This window comes from Pinus tabuliformis, chromosome 2_2 (assembly GCF_031772625.1).
Source record: "Pinus tabuliformis cultivar Carrire ecotype Pingquan chromosome 2_2, CPIR1, whole genome shotgun sequence".
Classification (NCBI taxonomy): Eukaryota; Viridiplantae; Streptophyta; class Pinopsida; order Pinales; family Pinaceae; genus Pinus; species Pinus tabuliformis.
In genome coordinates, this window is record NC_142300.1 from 971584118 (window position 1) to 971604149 (window position 20032).

Below are 20032 nucleotides of genomic sequence, written 5' to 3' on the forward strand. Positions count from 1 at the left end.
ATCGACTCAGCAGAAGAAGTGGGCCTTAGTATCATGGAAACACCTGACGAAACGGAAGGAGGAAGAAGGCTTGGGTCTGCGCGATCCTGATAAACTCAACAAGGTGCTTGGAGCAAAACTTTGGTGGCGCTGGATAAGAGGGGGCAATGACCTATGGAAAGCAATATGGAGACACAAGTACAATATGCCAAACACTACGGAGGGTATTTACCGGTTGAAGGAAACCCCGAAAGGCTCGGCAATCTGGGATTTAGCTCGACAAAACCGAGATATAGTAGAAAAGAATGCCTTCTGGGAAATACGAGGAGGAGGAGAAGCCAAATTCTGGGATGAGAAATGGCAACAAAGAGGAAAAATGAGCAGAATTCAAAAAATCCAAAACATACAGGAAAAAATAGGGGATAACCGTAAATATGTAAAAGATTACTGGAAAGAAGATGAATTGGATGGAATTTGGCGGAAATGGATAAGACCAGAGGAATGGGATATCCAGATAGACCAAGAACAACAGGAAGCATTCATGGAAGAGGTGGATTCTAGGAAAATAAAAGCTAGAACGGGAAGGGATATTCTCAGATGGGGGAATTCAATGAAAGGATCCTTCACTGTTAAGGAGGCATACTATTTGGCAGATCAACAGGCGTCTAATGATGAAAACCAAGACTGGAAGGTCATCTGGGGCAACAATTGGTGGCCGAAAATTACCTTATTTGCATGGCTAGTAGCTAAGGGTAAGATCCTGACTTGGGACAAACTCCAAAAGAAAGGTTTCAGTGGGCCTTCAAAATGTTACCTATGCAATATTGAAGTTGAAACACAAGATCACCTCTTAATCAAATGTGTATATACCAGGAAGCTATGGATTGAAATGAGAAAACTATTCCAGAAACTTGAGAGGCCCCCGATAGACATAAATGAAGTGATTTTTCAATGGCAGAAGGAAAAATTCCAATGTAAAGTAGTTCGAAAAGCCTGGGATCTCATTGCAGGTTTTGTGATTTGGATGGCTTGGAAAGAAAGGAACCGCTGAGTATTCCAAGACAAAACTAAAGATTCAGAAATAATATGGAAAAGAGTTGTGAACTTAATTACAGAAACAATTCTGGTGGAGAAATGGGATGTGGATGATTGGAAAGTGGATCAGAATGAGGAGCAAATTTTAAAGAAACTAAATTTGAGTTATGAAATGGTGCATACGAAAAAAATCAGCAGAAATAGCACGAGAGATCAAAGCTCTGACAAATTTGCATATCCTAGAGATAATTTTATGAAATTGAACTTTGATGGGGCATCGAAGGGGAACCTAGGTAATGCCAGATTCGGAGGTATCTTCCGTGATAGCCAGAAAAACACTAGACGGATTTATGCAGAATGGGGAGGGGAGATGACAAACAATGAGGCCGAATTATGGGCAATTCACCAAGGCTTGAGAATCACGATTAGAAATGGCTATAGAAATATGGAAATAGAAGGAGACTCGCAGATAGCAATAGAAATTCTAAAGAAACTTAACAACAGGAAGAATTGGGAGCAGGTCACCAATAGCTGGAGAATGGCAGGGATTGTTCAAGAAATGGCTGACTTACTAAAAGGGATTGATTATAAAATCTTCAACCATGTGAAAAGGAAAGGAAACCAAGCAGCAGATTTCCTCGCGAATTGGGGCTGTAAGGATCGAAGCAGCAAAATAGACAATCAATGGAGAATGTTGCGACCCAACAGAGAATGGGAAGACTTGGCCGGTATTATTAATTATGACCATGAGCAAGCAACAAATGAGAATCATGAGCAAGCAACGAATGAGAATCATAATATCCGTGCAACGGACAGGTGAGATGGATCGGCAATCCTAGAAATTAAATGAGTGTCAGTCAAGGCGGGGGAGTGGTATAATGGGTAGGCAAGGTACATTACAGCAGAAGTGTGCGACGACAGGTAAGAAACAACCACCCCACAGCAGGATAATTAATTCAAGTGATCGGAGAGGGCGAAAGAAAGGTATGTCAGAGTCCACAAATGGAAATGAGGATAGAAAGATAATTGATAAGAAAGGCAGCAGGCAAAATAACAGGTGGCAGCGGAAGGCTAAGTTGATAGGTAGGCAGATCAAAGCAAGGAGGATTATAAATGGGCAGCAGCGAAAGGATCGACGACGAGGAAAATTGTTTGGAAATCAGAGCGTGAGGGGAGGAAAGGTGGTGGAGATCCGCTCCAGAGAGAATTTGTACCGAAACCTTACTGAGGACACTATGGAAACCAGGAAGAGAGCAAGGGCTGTAGAGGAACTGGAAGCCACGGAATGCAAAGATAGAGACAGAAAGGGAAAGGCGGTAGCGAAGGACGAAACAGTGTAAGAGATATATGAAATCTATGACGATTCTGAAGATGAGGAAGACCTGCAAGAACAAGGCAGGCGAGGTAAGGAACGAGGTGGAACTGTAGGAGGCTGGGATACCCAGCAAACCAGTGAAGAGCAGCAAGGACAGCGGGAGGGAAAGGTAAGGAAATGCAGCAGACAGAGGGGAGTCAGAGGCATGGGTAGCAGGTTGGATCCAGATAGCAGGAGAGGCAGAGGACCGCATAGAAATAGAGGAGATAGGGGAGGAAGATAGGGGCAGAGAGGGAGACCTAGTAAAATAACAAGTAGATCGTTAGATAAGAAAATTCAACAAGCAGAAAGGGCTTACAGTCAGAACACTAACCCAAGAATCAGGAGGATTATCCAGAATATAGAGGAAGAATCGCTTAAGGCTTAGTCTGACTCAGAGATGGAATATTGGGAGTTTTTACTCCATGACCCTGGCAATACTAGAGGCAGAATGTCTCTATTTAAGCAATCCCTATATATCTACTGGGTGATAAAGAGATTGTTGGCTAATGCCTTGGAACAAGCTGCAATAGAGATGGCAGAACTGGTGCAAGGAGTCCCCAACCTAAGGAGGGAGCTGAGGATTATCCATATTACATTAGAGATGCAAGAAAAGGAGCTTGAGGAGATTCACCAAATGATAAGGGAAGGACAATAGGGTGCAAACAGGGAGACAAACCAGTGACCAGCGGCAGAAGCTGTTTGAGTATAGATATGTATTAATCTTGATGAAGCTGCATAGTATAGATAATTATAGCTTGCTTAAAACATTAGATGAGGAAAATCGATATATGCTTACAAGTAGAATTAGAAATATGCAAGACTGTTTAGTTTATTTAGCATGGATAATCAAAATCTGGAACTTCTATTTTTGGTCGGCTATTAAGAACTTTAGGTGGCTGAAAAACTCGGTTTCCCCAAGAGGGCGAGTTGAAGTCAACCAAATATATACTGTTTTGTTTTTTATTTAAAGTAATAGAAAAAGAAGAGCAACACCGCAACTTACAAAAAAAAAAAAAATATTAAGAAATTCAAATAATTAAAAAAAGTTATAAATATATATAATTATGTTGAAAAATTTCACAAACATAAAACATATTACATTTTTTTGTTATTTAAATCTCTATCCCAGGTATTTAACTCTCACAGGAGTGAAATATTCAACCATCAATGGTTAAGGCCCTATTCCACAGTTCCTTTATATCGGAACTCAATCACCCCGCTTAAACATTCTATCCAAACTTTAAACCTCCTCATAACCTTCATTATCCCTTTAACCACTTATATATGTAACCTTCCCTCTTTAAACATTTGCTACACATATATTTAACCCACAAAACCTTTTATCGGCGCTATTTTCCTTATAAAACCATTTACAAAGGAAAACATACAGAAACAGAGCTTTTCTCACCTTGGTACGAACTCTAAACTCTACATAGATCAATGCCACCTTTATTGCAATTGGGTATCGCTCCTCTGCAGCAAGCCACATACATATATACATACAGACATACATATCTATATATATATATCTATATATATATATATATATATATATATATATATATATATATATATATATATATACATATATATATACATATATATATATATATACATATATATACACACATATATATATACATATATATACACACATACACACACACACACACAGATATATATATATATATATATATGGACCCCTTCCCCTTCGATATGCGACAAATAGAACGATAATATATGTTTTAGCCTTAAAAGGCTCGGGCAACACATCTATCACAAATACATGGAAATACGTTGAAAACCCGCTCTGAACACATGTAGCAGATTTCAAATTCTATTCACATGCATATATAATCATCGTTAGGTCCCTAATGAATTTATTTTACACAAAACTCTCCTAAAAACTCTGATCAGCTCGATCTTTGATCGCCGATTAATTGCCATCGGGTATCGGCTCTCGCTTGATCTTCATGCTTCACTCCACTTTAAAACTCTAATCCGACATATGTTTTGGACCCCGCGGGCTTCTAGGCTACATTCGATAGGGTTTCGAGTTTGACCATCCATTACATGTCACAATCGCACTTCGGTTCTTCTCTTTGAAATATTGTGATGATATCCTAATTCTTCCACTCCTGCAGCTTAATCCTGGCTGTTGATCTATGAGATCTAATGGCTACTGTGCATTAACAATTGCTCCTCCACTACTCTGTTACTTATGTTTTTCCACCATTTTAAATGGTTTTCTGTGTTTTTTTTTTATTCTTCAAAGGTTCTTCCCCCTTCATTGTTCTGCTATGACTCCTCTTGGGCTGGATCTCTATGATTTTTATCACTGAGTTTGGACTTTAGTTGATGTTTCGAATGGATTCAAGGATCCATTATGAACCTTTGGCTTATTCTTCTCCTATGTAATCTGTCTCGACTCTGCCTACAACGTCTGTTACAAAACGTATGAGTTCGCAAAAAAATCAATCACAAAATACTCCATTCACACATTTACACACTTAGAATCGAATTCCTCTGTATATAAACATGTAAACAATTGATTACATAACGAGACTCTCTGTCTTGTGGACTGATCTTGGATTACAATGACTTTCTATTAGGTTGAATGCTCCTACATCAGACTCCCAAAGTAGAAAATATTCATGATCTCCTAATACTTTGTTTTGTAATTGCCCAAATGCCTTTACTCTGAATTTTCCAGAAAATATTCTAGCAATGCAATTTCTCTATGACACTTTATTAGTATTTCATCATTACTTATATCTCCTGCATTTATACATAAAATATTTGTTTGGAAATCATATGATTAAACAGTCTCAACTGTTGCTTCACATATCATCTCTTCAAACTGAACTTCATCTCCTTCTTGCACAAGAACTTGTTCCTGTGTTGTCACAGTTTCAAATATCAATGTATTATCGAATTATTTTTGTTGCAATCAATCATTTCTTCTGTCATTTAAGAGACATTATCCATCTTCCTTTACTTCAGAGTTTGTATCTTTTGAAAGATACTTCTCCATACTTCTGATAGCATCAAAAGATTTTTCATGCTCTGTAAAACACTCCTCTGTTAGTGTTCCTTCTCCCAAGGTTAAATCCTTTGCATAGGTTTCTTCCTTCTTAACATCTTTCAGTAGATGTCCTTCCTTCTTAGTGACTGTCTCAATAGCTTCCATGGCTATTTCCACTATGTCTATCATCATGGTGGATTCATGATCCTTTACTATGTTTTCAATTAACATAGTCTCAACAAAATGGAAAATTGTGTGTGGTAAATTATGTATTTATGTTACTTTTAATTTTATTCAACATTAAATTGTTTTGTTGATATAAAATGCCTTTTTTTCTTACTGTTAAGTGATTTCATTATTTCATCATGGATCCAACTATTTGGAGTTCTCTTCCATTCAAAGTTCTTGAACTTGTCTTGTTGTGGATCCCTTTATCGATTGTGATAAAGTTTGGCACTGTATGTAAAAAATGGAAGAATTCTTTGTAGAACCCTTGTTTCTTTTCACATTGCAAGAATGTCTCCACGAACCAATTTGGATTTCTCCTTCATTTCCTTAATAGTGAAGACAATTGTTTTGCTGCCCAATACCTTAATCAAAATGGCCACATATATCAATTTCATTTCGGATTCATAGATTCAAGATAGAGAGTAGAGTGTATTGTTGGACCAATGGTGGTTTTATCGTTACCAATAGAATTCCCCCAAAAACACAACTGTTTTGTAATGAATCCATTTACAAAGGCATTTTAAAACATAGGGCTAGTACGAATTGGAGACTCAAGGTTCTTTTCATTATTCGAAAATGTAAGCACCAGAAAATATGACTGGATTGTTCTAAAACATATCTATGACGGAATGCAGTTTGAATTTTATGTTTGTAGTAGTCTTCATAGGGTATGGCAAAGGGCTGCTATTCCATTTGGTTGAACTTCACCGCCAAGAATGTAGTGTTTTATAAAAGTAAATTGTTTTGGCTGTATCTCGACAAGGAGTATGAATATTATCCTCGGTATGGGTATAAAATCTACTGGTTTGACGTAATAAAAAATGAGTGGGGTTTTCATTTGTTCCAATCAGTGACATACGTTGTATGTCGTTATCCGTATACATGAATCAGTTGATATGCGTTGTCAATCATGGGTCTAGTTCTGTATGGTCAGTTGAAAAATTATATCTTTTCCAATTTGGTAAACCGTGTGTTGAACGAAGAATTGACTACTTTGAAGATCATTGGGGTTTCTGACGAAATTTGTTGGAAGAAATTTTTGCATATATAAATAGCAAATATCTTCACTATCTTTCATTCCGAACAGTTCATGGTCTGGTTCTTATGTGCAACTGCAGTGAAGTTCCTTTCCTATTATGTGACATGGTAACTTGCATCTATTTTCCGATATATATTGATAATTCAACTAATGAGCAGATGTTTCAGTTTTGATAGCCAGCACAAGAGGACTGCAATGATCTGATTGAGTATGGAGATGTTTTTGCAATTGGTGCCCATATGGATTCTATTGATGAGATTCCACCATTGGATATGGTGATTGATTCTTGGATATTAGTATTCTTAGGAGTTCTTATAAATATTTCCATTTTATATACTCTCTGTTGTTGTGGAAAATATTTCCATTTTCACCTCTCTACATACTATCTGCCTTTATGATAATACATTAAAATTATGTTTGTATCGATCCTTGTGATGTAAATTATTTAATATTTTCCGCTAAAGTTTTCTTATTTACATGTATATGTTTCTTGATGTTATGATTTTTTCTTTGTTTGTATAATTTTCACCTCTCTACATACTATATGTCTTTATGGTAATACATTAAAATTATGTTTGTATCGATCCTTGTGATGTAAATTATTTAATATTTTCCGCTAAAGTTTTCTTATTTACATGTATATGTTTCTTGATGTTATGATTTTTTCTTTGTTTGTATAATTATAATTTCTATAATTTATGTTATAGATTATATTTGATTGGTTTTTGTCATTGGTTCTAAAACAATGTTATATCTTTATGTTAATTTTAATACTTATATTTATATTTTGATAGTATATATAGTTCAAAATTTTTAGATTGTTGTGTCCCAATAGTATGGGTTCCATTTTGATTATAATATGATACATGGAAATTTAGATTTCTTTTTTTGTTTAAGCCATTCGGAAGAATTCATTTCTTTTTTTTTCCATTTTGAAATTTTTTGTTTCTGTTTTTAGGCATTTGGGAAAATCCTTATACATTTTGATAAGTTTATATGGTTAGAAAAAAAATAACATATACACTTTTTATGTTCCATGTTTATGATTCCATAATGAATAATTATTATTCATTGTGGACATGTCATCTCAAGGCACAAGCATGCGTACAAGAAAAAGAACTTTTTCATCACAATCACGAGAGAGGTCTAATGAAAGTCATCGTTTACGGTATCAACAAAATACGGATGCCATAAATGAGCGTAGGAGAGCTACATATTAGTATTGTTGTATGGATGATATAATGGAAAGAACATTTCCTATTGATAGTTCATTATCAGGATATGCTCCTCATCAACATAATCTTGTTGTTCTATGCTCTTCTGAAAATGTTCATAACATTGGCAAAACATCTTGCAATCGGGAAGAACGACATATCGATATTGTGCATGAAAATGTCCACCCTAACCCTTCCGAGTGTCCAATTTCATGTTATGATGGCCAAAGGTTGCAAAACATCCATGGTGGAGGTAATGATGACATTTTGTGTGATGATTTTGATGATAGTTTACTTGGCCACTTGTTTGATAATTTGGATCCAGCTGCTCGAAACAAAAGACCTTCGAATTCCTCCTCTCAAAGTAATGTGGTCCCACCAAGAGAATCATTCATCCCTGCTAGCATTTTGCGTGGCACAAAGGAGGTAACATAATTATATTTTGGTTTTCGCTGCAATAGTGGTTGTTCTACTACATTCGAGACTAATGTAAATTTTCAATGTTTTTGATTCACTTTCAATTTTTTAAATTTTTTATTGGTTGGACATTGAACTTTATGGCGTATTTTATTTTCTTTGAACAAGATAGAAGTCGTTCCAATAGAGGCATACAAATTAACTTCGTAGATGTTACATCTACAAATGTTAGAAGTGAAGAGGAACCATCTCATAGCGTTCATCGACATCGCCAAACAATTGTAAATGTTGAGTGCATTTGATTTTTTTCTCATTTTCTCATTTACAGTTGCCTCGAAATTGTGTTTTGTAACATTTCATGGAGAAACCATGATCTCATCTTGTTAGGTTGGTGAATTGGAATCCAAAAGATCACTCACTTTGAAATGCATTAATTAACCACGAAATAGAGTCATGTTACCTTCAGTCTCCTTTTGTTTGACTTATCAATTGACCGTAGTCTTATTCCATCTTCTTTGTCGACCTGGCCTAATTGAATAGGACAGGGTCCATGTCATGATGATTTCCAAGCTACCCATGTGGCTAGTTTCTTCTTCTGACACCTAAAACCTGTTGGAGAATGAAGGTAGCTACGGAACAACCGATTAGCTGCAGAATAGGCTACCTTCCATAGTTAATATACAAAAGTTTATTCAAATAGCAAAACGGAAAAGCATAACATGTAAATCACTAAATGTCCTCCTCAAGACAGTATATACCGTTTATTGGTGATGAGAATGCATCTTTCTTATGGAAAAAACAAAGAAAAGGGATGAGAAGATTTGCTAGGGAAGGAGTAATTTTGAGCCTGAACATACCCCCACTGCAAAATCATTGCGTATCCCCATGTAATTTTCAAAAAAATGTGAACTTATTTCTCCTATTGCATCTATTCTGACACTTCTACTAGCACATCCAACTTCATTTTCTTACTTCTCCTTGCACTCAATGCCATCTTGGGATTCTTCATAAGAAGTCTGTATTTGAGGTTGATAAGTGTTCTGCTCAACTTCCTATTTTTCCTCTTCAGCTTCCTATTTTTCTTATACCATAATCCTAGGTGCAGCATTGTTTTTTCATGAATGGCTCTATCCAGCTTGTTTTGTTCTCTCAAGGTTTCATTTTCTTTTTGAATGTGCCTATTCCAAATCTCTAACTCAAAGATTTCATTTTGAGAGAGCTAGTTAGAGGTTCTTTTGGATTGATAGGCTGCTCTAGATTGGTTGATGATCATGGATCCATTGAGTTATCCTTTCTCTCTAATGACTCTATGTAGTCATAGATTTGTTGTTGTACTGGATCGATGCCAGGAGAAGCTCTGCTTGGGCTACCTTCAAAATTCAGTGGAGGAGAGCTTTGTGGACTATGTTCAGGTGGAATACTGTCAGGAGATTGAACTGCGGTTTCCTCCTTTATTTTTATGAACTGGGATTACTTTGATGTTACCTTCCTCACCTTACCTCAGAGTCTATAGCTCCTTCTCCGGTTTTTGAAGTTTATGGTTTCTTCTCTTGTGTCCTTCTTCCTCTTCCCTATCTCCTTCTTTTTCTTGACTTGCTCCTTAATCTTGGTCAGTATTTCAGAGAGTAACTATTCATATTCTTGTGGTGATGAAGGTCTAGGAATGTCTTCATTTATTTCTTTAACTCTCTATTTCATTTTTCCTTTCTGTTTATTCTCCTTTCTAACCTCTGGTTTAGAAGTTGTCTCTACATCATTCTTTTGTGAGGAGGTTTGAATGTTAATACTGATCTTTCTCCTCCTACTTTTCTTAATATGACTTTCCTCAGGTGACTATGGAGCATCCTGGAAAAGAATTCTTACCAAGAAATCTTCCCATGTATCCCCTACACTTTTCAAATGGAATTCAACTAGTATTTTCACTAATCCATGATGATACATAGTTGTTTCTATGGATTCAATTTTCTTTTGGACATTTGTAGCCTTTCTATGGATTCAATTTTCTTTTGGACATTTGTAGCCATCCTTCTTAGACTATTTAGAAGGAAGAAGGGAAGGTTGATGGTTCCATTTTCTAAAAAATTCATTAATAAGCCTATATGGTAAACATACATAAACCCAAATCTTCCTTCACATGTAATGATTTTTTTCAATATTAACAACATATTACCTCATTTGTGTTTGAGTGCTGAAATAGGAACTCACTTCCTAAATACTGTAACATCCATACCTGGGTTTCTAATGATCACTTTCCAATATTCACCATGATATTCATGTTTTTAAACCATATTTCTTCTTGTCTCATCAACTCTGTTGCTTTTTCTATGAAGGATTCTGTTATCGCAAATTTTATGTCTCCTATCTCCACTTTTGTGCCATCAAATGACCTTGAAAAAGACTTGGTAATTTCCTTGCGGTAGTAGTCAAATTTCTCAATAAAATTTAACCATCCAGCCCTTTGTAGCATCCCTTTAAGTTGTGGATACCCCTCCATATACTTTACCCCTACAGGCTCTATCCTGAAAATAAGCCCCATTTCCCCTATTTTCGGTTAACCCTCAAAATTACTCTCACTATCTATAAAGCGAGTGCTATTTAAGAAATGGAATCATTGTGTGTATGGAAACAGAATGATTGCGTATATATGAAAAGACTGTGTGAATATGAGAGATAAACTTAAGAGTTTACATGTAATAAATAGATAGTAAGGATTTAGAGAGTCATAGATAGGTAGGTCACATCGTCATCTTGACCATTAATAGGTGAAGTTGTGGAGGATCGTTTGAGTACAGGTTATGGAGTTTGAAGTGGATATTTGTTATGAAAGAATAATTGAGACCATTTGTCATTAAAGATGGAAGATATGGTGGAGACATAGTGGCGGTCAAATCAAATGATGGTTGATTAAGGAGACATGTGATTATACATACTATACAAACTTATGTTTTCAAATTGATTTTTGAAATAAATTTTTTCATTTACCTTTGGAACCTTTACTTTTCACTTGCTAATGTTTTTGATGTTTATCCATAGGTACCTTGAGCATGGTTGGCCTTCAAAAATTGATTTCTCTTCAATTCCCTACATACATGATTTTATTATGAGTTGTACACTTGTCCCTGAGCTGATAAATTGTAGCTCCAGAATCGGATTAGCTACAAAACAGAATCAGCTACAGAATGTGAAACAGAAAGTGGAATATGGCTTATGGATCATGAATGAAATGGAAGTGAATATGAGAATGGGATGAAGTGAAACTAGAAAAATAAAATGGAGTGAAGTGAGATGAGACGATGAATTTGTAGAATCTAAACTACAGAGTGACTGTAGCTTTTTGTCACTACTTATTACAAAAATCAAATGGAAAATATAGGGTGTTAGAAATCTCTGATTTTCACCTTGTATTATCTTTATAAGTATGCCAATCAATGATTAATTTTCAACCTTATACAATATTTTTTTTTATTTTCTTTCTGGTTTTTATTCTTTTAGGAAAAATAAAGACTAAGTTAGTGGAGAAGAAGAAATCTTCTTCACTAGCTTCATTTCAGAATTGTCTTGGAAAATCTTAATGAACTCCTCTTTTGAAATTGGTTTCTGATATATCTTTAATCTATGACCACTCACAAGAAGAGGAGTTTTACTTTCATCTATTGTTCTAATCCTCGGTGCTCCATTACTAAAGATTGTTTCAATCTCATATGGCCCAAGCTAATGAGTTTGAAACTTCCCTTGAAAATATTAAAACTTTGAATCAAACAATAATGTTTAATCTCCCACTTGAAACCTCTTTTCCTTGATATATTTGTAATTCCATTAACCCTCTGTTGTTGGACTAAAGTAGTCCTTTGAACTACTCTTGCCTGATTTCATCAAGTTCATTTAATTGCTCTAGCCTATGTTTTTTTGCCTTTGATAAATCTAGTCCCAGTTGGACGGCCATCTTGAAAGTTTTGATTTGGATCTCTGTAGGGAAAAGGACTTGCTTCCCATAAACAATTTCATAGGGTGCATGTCCTGTTGTGTTCCTCCATATAGTTTTGTAGGCCCATAAGGCTTCAGGAATCCTTTCTGCCCAATCTTTTCTATGTAGATGCACCATCTTGGTGAGAATTCTTTCAATCACTTTATGTGTAGATTCCAATTGACCATTTTCTTGTTGATGATAGGGAGTAGATTTCCTATCTTTGATCTTGTACTCTTCCACAAGCCCTTCCACCATGTTAGATGTAAATTGAGATCCCCTATCTGTCACAATTTCTCTTGTAACACCAAAACGAGTGAAGATGTCCTCAAAAACAAAATTAACTACAGATTTCTCATTAGCAAAAGGTAATGCTTTGGCTTCTACCCATTTAGTGACATAATCAGTGCACACTAATATATACTTCTTCTTCTTAGATGGAGGATTAATTGGCCCAATAAAATCTAAGGCCCACTTTTTAAAAGGTTTGATGAGTACCTGTATTTTAATGGCATTTCATTTGAGCGAGCAGGTTTTCCTACCCTTTGGTAGCTGTCACATCTCCTGACATATTCTTTAGCATCTTTGAAGATGGATGGCCAATAATATCCTAAAGATAGGATTTTATAGGATGTCCTATTGTCAGCAATGTTTCCACCACACGGCTTATCATGACATGCCTTAAGAATTATTGAGTTTAGGCTTATGTGATCCATATCAATTTTGAGAAGAATCTTCGGCGAAGATTCTTCTCAAAAATGCCTTAAGAATCTCAGGAATTTCGTCTTCCCTGACACACCTTTTGATCATAAGGTCTGGTCCTGTTTTATACAATTCCTTATTGATCCATGAATATCTTGCACTTTCCTGAATAATTTTTATTTTCTCTCTAGGAAAAAAACGTGAAGATAACATTCCTATGACCAAATAGTTAGCAATATTTGTAAACCAAGGAGTTTTAGTAGTTACTGCAAAAATATATTCATCAGGAAACTTATCTTCAACTAGAGAATCTTCTTTGATATTCTGAGTCCTAGACAAGAAATTAGCAACTGTGTTTTGTTTTCCAGGTCTATCTAGCATAGTAATGTTGAATTCTTGCAAAAGTAAAAGCTATCTTGTAACTCTACCATTAGTAATAGGTTTATTCATTAAATATCTAATTGCAGAGTGATCTGCATGAAAAAAGGTTTCATAGCCTATTATATAGTGTTTGAACTTGTTAATTGCATGAAAAACAACTAAAAATTCCTTTTCAGTCACAGTATAATTTAACACAATGGGAGTCAAATTCTTACTTGTATAGTAAATAGCATAAGGAATGAAATCATTTTGTTCCAATACAACTCCAAAAGTTGTATCTGAAGCATCTGTTGAAATATGGAAAGGGAGTTTCCAATTTGGACCTCTTAAAATGGGTGCTTCAAAAATTATTGTTTATAAGGTTTCAAAAGCCAATTGGCAATCAAAATTCTAATTGAATTCACAACCTTTGGTAAGCAATTAGGAGAGTGAAGATGCTATTTTACTGAAATTTTCTATAAACCTTCTATAGTATCCGGTAAATCTTAGAGAACTTCTAACATCCTTTTGGCAATTTGGAATTGATAATTTAGAGATGACTTCAACTTTAGGTTTGTCAACTTTAATCCCATCTCCTAAAATGTGATGTCATAAAATAATACCTTCTATAAACATCATAAAAGCTTTTTCATGGCTTAGTGAAAGGTTTTTTTCTTTACATCTTTTAAGAACTTTTTTCAAATTTTCCAAAGCTTCTTCAAACGTATTCCCATAGACTGTAAAATCATCCATATATACCCTTACACAATCATGAATTAGATCATAAAAATCCCTACTACTACTATTTGGAATGTTGTAGGTGCATTACATAACCCAAAAGGAAGTTCTCAATAGGCATAAGTTCCCCATGGACAAGTAAATTTGGTTTTATCTTGATCTTCAGGTGCTACTTGAATTTGATTATAACCACTAAAACCATCCAAAAATGAGAAACACTTCTTACCTGCTAATGTATCTAACACTTGATCTATAAAAGGTAAAGGGAAATGATCTTCAAGGGTTTCTTTATTCAGTTCTCGATAATCAATGCACACCCTCCATTTACCATTCTTTTTAGGCACAATTACCAAAGGAGAAACCGATTGGCTATCTGAAATTGGGTAAATGAAGTTTACATTCAGTAACATTTGGAGATTTTCTTTCACAATCTCCCTAAGATTTGGATTCATCCTTCTCTAAGGTTCTTTGATAGGTCTACAATTTTCCTCAATGTAGATTTAATGGATACAATTCTTAGTATTAATTCCTTTCATGTCGGTGTATTCCCATGCAAATGCAACAGAATGTTTTTGTAATGTTTTGATTAGCTCTTCTTGTTGTAGTTTCTCCAAGTTTTTGTTTATGTTCAATGTCCTACCTAGAAAAATTTCAATTGTAGAGCTACCAAACTCTTCCACAGAATAGAGAGACATCTGCCTAGATGAAAAATATTCAACATTAGATTTTTCTTGAAATTTCTCATGGTCATATTCTGAAGATGATTCAAAATTTTCTAATGTATTTAAAATTTGACTATCTTCACTAATATCTGAAATAGTAAAGAGAGGTTGAATATCATCTTCATCATCAATCCATTCTTTGTCATCTATTGCTGTGACTGCTTTTGCTAGAGGATATAGAGTAAATTTTTTTGTTGAATTACCATCAGAAATATACATGTCACCAGATCTACAAAGCATCAGTTGTGGCCAGCCAAGGTCTTCCTAATATGAGTGGATGTTCTCGTAGATTGTTCTTGGGAGTTAAGATCATGAAATCAACAGGGTATTCCCAAGAATCTAAGGATACTGAAATATCTTCTAACACTCCATTTGGTTCGATTAGTGATCTATTTGCTAGTTGCAGTAAGGTAGGTGTGTAGAGAAGATTAGGAAGCTTGAGCTGCTCCATAGTTTTTTTGCTCAAGATGTTTATTGCTGCCCCTAAGTCAATAAATGTATTTGGAATTTCAAATCCATTAATATGTGTTTTCACAATTGGACTTCCTGGATCCATATATTTTTGTATGGAAATTTTTGCATCATTATGTCTTTTATTTTTCCTACCAGCTGAATTCTTTTTGTTTCCTTTGTTTTTCTTCCTAGTTTCTTTATGCTCAACTCCTTTATTGTTTTGGCTAGAATTAGAATTTCTTTAATTTATTGTAGCAAAGGGATTTTGATACAAATATTCTTCAATTCATATAGAACATGATAATTGGGAAACATAATCTGTTTTTCTACTCCTCTATCAATTTGTAATCTTTCAGGAAAAGGAGGTGTAGAAGTAGATGTTGGTTTCTCATTTATAGGAGTTGTGTTCACTGATTCTCTTTGTTTTTACTTTTCAATGTTTTGGTTTTGGAGAAATGTTCCCTCAAAACTTTTATTGACCTTCAGAGAATCTTCCTTAGAACTATCTTGTTTCTAAATATCTACACAAGGTATTTCCTTTTCTAATATCCTACCAGATCTCAGTTGAACATCATTAAGATCTAGAGGAGTAATCATATATGTTGGAAATTATTGTCCTTCCACCATGTAAGCATTCTAAGGGTTTTTATTGTTGGGGTTTGGTAATGGTTGGGTAGGTAGCCGATTTGGTTTCTGCTGAAATGGCAGTAATGGTTGAGGATTTTGGTTTTGTTGTGGAGATTTTTGTGGAAATGGTAATGAGAGTTGAGGGTTTAGATTTTGAAGTTGTGGTTGTTGATTTTGTTGCTGAATGTGTGGAGGAGGATAATTCAGATATGATGGAGGATATTGATAATATTGAGAAAATCTCCCATAAGGATTTTGTACTCCTTGTGCCCATGGTTGAGATTGAGATTGAGGTTGAGGCTAAGGTTGCTGCCAAGAATTCCAATAGGGTTGGGGCTAAAGATACATTTGATTGTTAGATCCTTGATTTTGTGGCCCCTGCCAAGGCCTTCTAGCAACAAAACAAAGAGTTTCTGTAGAATTTGCGACTGTTTCCTCTTGAAAGACAGGCTTAAGACCTAGAATTGAAGGACAACCCTTAGTCTCACGGCTTTCTAAGAAAATCATACAAGTTTCTACAAATTTTGCATCTAAAGGGCATTCTCTTAGAGCATGTTTTTTCATGCATTTTGGACAAAAAATGGCTAAAGCATCAGCCTCAGTTTTCTACGTGTTTTGTAGTTTAAGGGTGGCTATTTACTCACTAAGACTCCCTAGAATGTCAGTTTTAAATTCATCAAGCATATTACCAATTTCTGCCCTACTTACAGATCTAGTTGTAGATTTGTTTACTCTAACAAGAGAAGGATATCTTGGACCTTTCCCAGTTTTAGATTTTCCTCTTGACAGATGAACACATAATTCTCCTATATCATTTAATAGAAGTTGAGAGATATCTATCCACTCATCTCTAATTTCTTTTAATAAAATAGCATTCAAGGTATCTTCATCTAAAGTGTCCATTTTTGCTCTTTTCAAATTATAGTTGAATCTCTCTATCAAATCCTCCAAGTTTTCATTGTCTCTTTGCATCATTGTGAAAATGACATCTTTGCGATTGGTAGTCATGCAATAATCCAAGTACCTATCCAAAAAAAAAATTTCATGTCATTCCATGTTCTAATGGACTAAGTGACTAACCCCATGAACCACTTTAAAGTAGCTCCTTTTAGTGCTGAAGGAAACAATTTGAGTTTTTGAGAGTCTTCTAGATAGTCATAGGTTCTGCACAAGACTTCAAACTCAAATAAGAATGTTTCAGTATCCTCACTTTTTAACCCATGGGAGTTTGGGAGGACAAAGAGTGATATATTTTTCATTCTGGCATTTGTTTCCTCATCTACTATAGGGAATCCAAGAGAATTATATATTTCCCTATTTCCTCTACCTCCTCCATTATTTCATCTACCTCCTCCATTGTTTCCTCTACATCTTCCTCTACCCCTTCCAAACAGACTGAATTCTCCATCTTCTCCTTCTTTTGCCATTATAGTTTCCTCAGAGTCAGTATAAGGTTCAACCTACTGTTGTGATCTACAACAACCCCCCATTTCATACCATTTTATTCATAAAACTATAATATGAAATGGGTCCCTTTTTGTTTTTAATTGGTATCAACTTTGTATTATTCAAAAAGGTCCGAAAAATAAAATGAAAGCATTATAAAAAACCTTTTTGAAAAACCAATTATTTGGTCTTATAATATAAATAATCAATCTTTTATCATTGCGATAAAGCGATCGCAAGATCGCATATCACAATGACAAAGGAGGCATAACTTAAAGGCCCATTGGTTTTCTCCGATGCGATGACATACAGTAGGCTATTGGATATCGGCAATAATAACTTCCCATAACAAAAGTGCCTCCCGCTCCGATGCGATGCGATAAGATGTTTTTCGCTCCGATGTGATGCGATCACGTCCCTTTCGCTCTGATGCGATGCGATATCGCTATCGACGATCGGGGATATACCATGCATGCTTTTTAAAGTGCCCATACTCCCAATGCGATGCGATGCGATGCGATATCGCTATCGGCGATCGGGGATTTCAAAAGGTGTCAATATAAAGATTTAAGTTTTCCCCGACACCCGATTGCAATAAAGCCGAAAGCGCAAACTTCAAAAAGCCGTTAAAGCAGAGGTATTACGATTAATTCGTATTTAAGGCCTTATCTTTCAAACAGTGATTCACCTGTGCTCAACCGCCAAAATGTCCAAGGCACGCTTAAACAAATCATGTGGCCAATAAGAGATATGATGAGCATTTAAAGGATTGGCAGGTTTTAATGGCCATTTAATGAAATAGTAAGCTTAAAAAATCTTCTCATAGATTGTATCCGCGGCCACTTTTAAGTTAATCCCTCATCATGCATTGATCAATATATCTCACTCGTATTTGGTTTTCGCTACCAATTCTCTGTGTTACACTTATTTCCACTACTGTGCAGAATTCTTCTGAAGTAATAGATTCAACCAGAATGGGGAAGAAATATAACAAAACCACAGTCGCTTCCACTGCACCAGCCACAGGACAAGCCGTTGCTGATCCAGCAAATAAAAAGAAAGGATTAATATCTGATACTACAGGTTCAGGACTTGCCAAGACCACTTGGCAAAGTACCTATAATTTGATCGAAGCCGAAGAACCAAAGGTGACGGCAGTACAAGCTACAACGGGTTCCAGTAGAAAATCTGATGGTACTTTGAAAGACTTGGCCGACTCTTTCCTTCATCGGATAGCGACTCGGGAACAAATTCTCCCATATACGGATGTAGTAAAGTGGGCAATTGAGGAAATCCCAATCATAGACAGAACTTTCTGCACCAGAGATGGGAGAATCTTCGGTTCATTCAAGGCTGATGATTTGAGGCAAATGTATCATTTGCCTGAGCCAGAGAAGAAGTACAACAAGGAATTTCTGGAGAAATTCCGAAATGAAAATGAAACTGAATCCGAACCCATTCGAGAATGGAGGCAAAATCTGGCGAAACACAAGCATGAAACTTCCGGTAAGTACTCTGTTTATTCTCTATGTTCTCTGTATTGTTATGCTGGGATAATGATGTGTAGATTGTGGGGGTTGCACGATTCCGCTAATTTCACTATAGAAATGGTTCCCTTGATGGAAGCGGCATGTAATAGTGAGATAATGGATTGGGCAACCATACTGTCAGATAAGCTAGCGACCACAGTTCTTAGTTTTAGAACTAAAACTTCCGTCTCAGAAAGGATTATTCCCCCATTCTACTACAGTGCTTATATACTAGATACCCTGTGTTTTAATTCTGATTTTCCTGTACTCGGCTGGAGGTGGACTCCACAAGACCCCACGCCTATTCACATATACCATCAGAAATTGTGGAAGACTTCCTATAAGCACCATTTGTACCAAGTCTGCAACGGCTTCATGTTACCCATTCATTATTCTATTTTTAATAAACCTGCTCCCAAAATTTCTTACCAAGCAGGGATTGATTTAACATCAATAGGAAGATGGTTCGGAGAGGAGAAATTTACTTATTTAAGAATTTTCTGCAGCCAAGCCAAACCTCATGTCCTTCCTTTGTACATACCTGACAAACTGCTGGCAAGGGAGATAGCCTATCAGATTATTGCCGAGGGAGTTACACAAACTCTAAAGAAAAATAAGAAGCAGGTCTGGCCCTCCTTTCCTCTGAGATGTGGTGTCTACACTTTGCATGATTTTAAACATGCGGAAAAAGAAGCTACGAAGATGAAATCATTAACTCTAGCGACTCTCCCTAACAGGCGATTTGATCCCAACAAAGTCGCCTATAATGCTCTTGAACAGGCCAAATTGACAAAGTTTGATCATATAGAAGATAAATTTGATGACCTGTTCTCCTCGGCTGAATCAATGTATCAAGTTAGATCGCTGGCCATAATGGAATACAAAGATGAAGGGTTAGTTGAATTCAACAGACTTAGAGAACAGAGGTTGCAAACTCTGCCTCTAGATCTGTTAGCAACAACCCCAGCAACAAGACCAAGCGAGCCTGAACAACAACATTCAAAGGAACCGCCGGTTACAACAGAAAAACAGGAGAAAGTGCAAGAGGAAACCCAGACTAAAGAGCAGAAACAGAGCAACATAGAGGTGAATGTGGATACTCAAATTGATCCCAAATTGCTCCAGGAATGGCAGCAATTTGATTCAATTATCAGTAGTCTTGAATGTTCAAAGGACACCGAAACTTCGAAAGCGGCA

At 35.9% G+C, this 20032-nt stretch overlaps 1 pseudogene; it reads left to right on the plus strand.

The window, feature by feature from the left end:
• The first annotated feature begins 1892 nt into the window (after positions 1 to 1892).
• The window catches only part of LOC149196483 (kinesin-like protein KIN-14R), a 133604-nt pseudogene continuing 115464 nt past the window's right edge, over positions 1893 to 20032 (plus strand).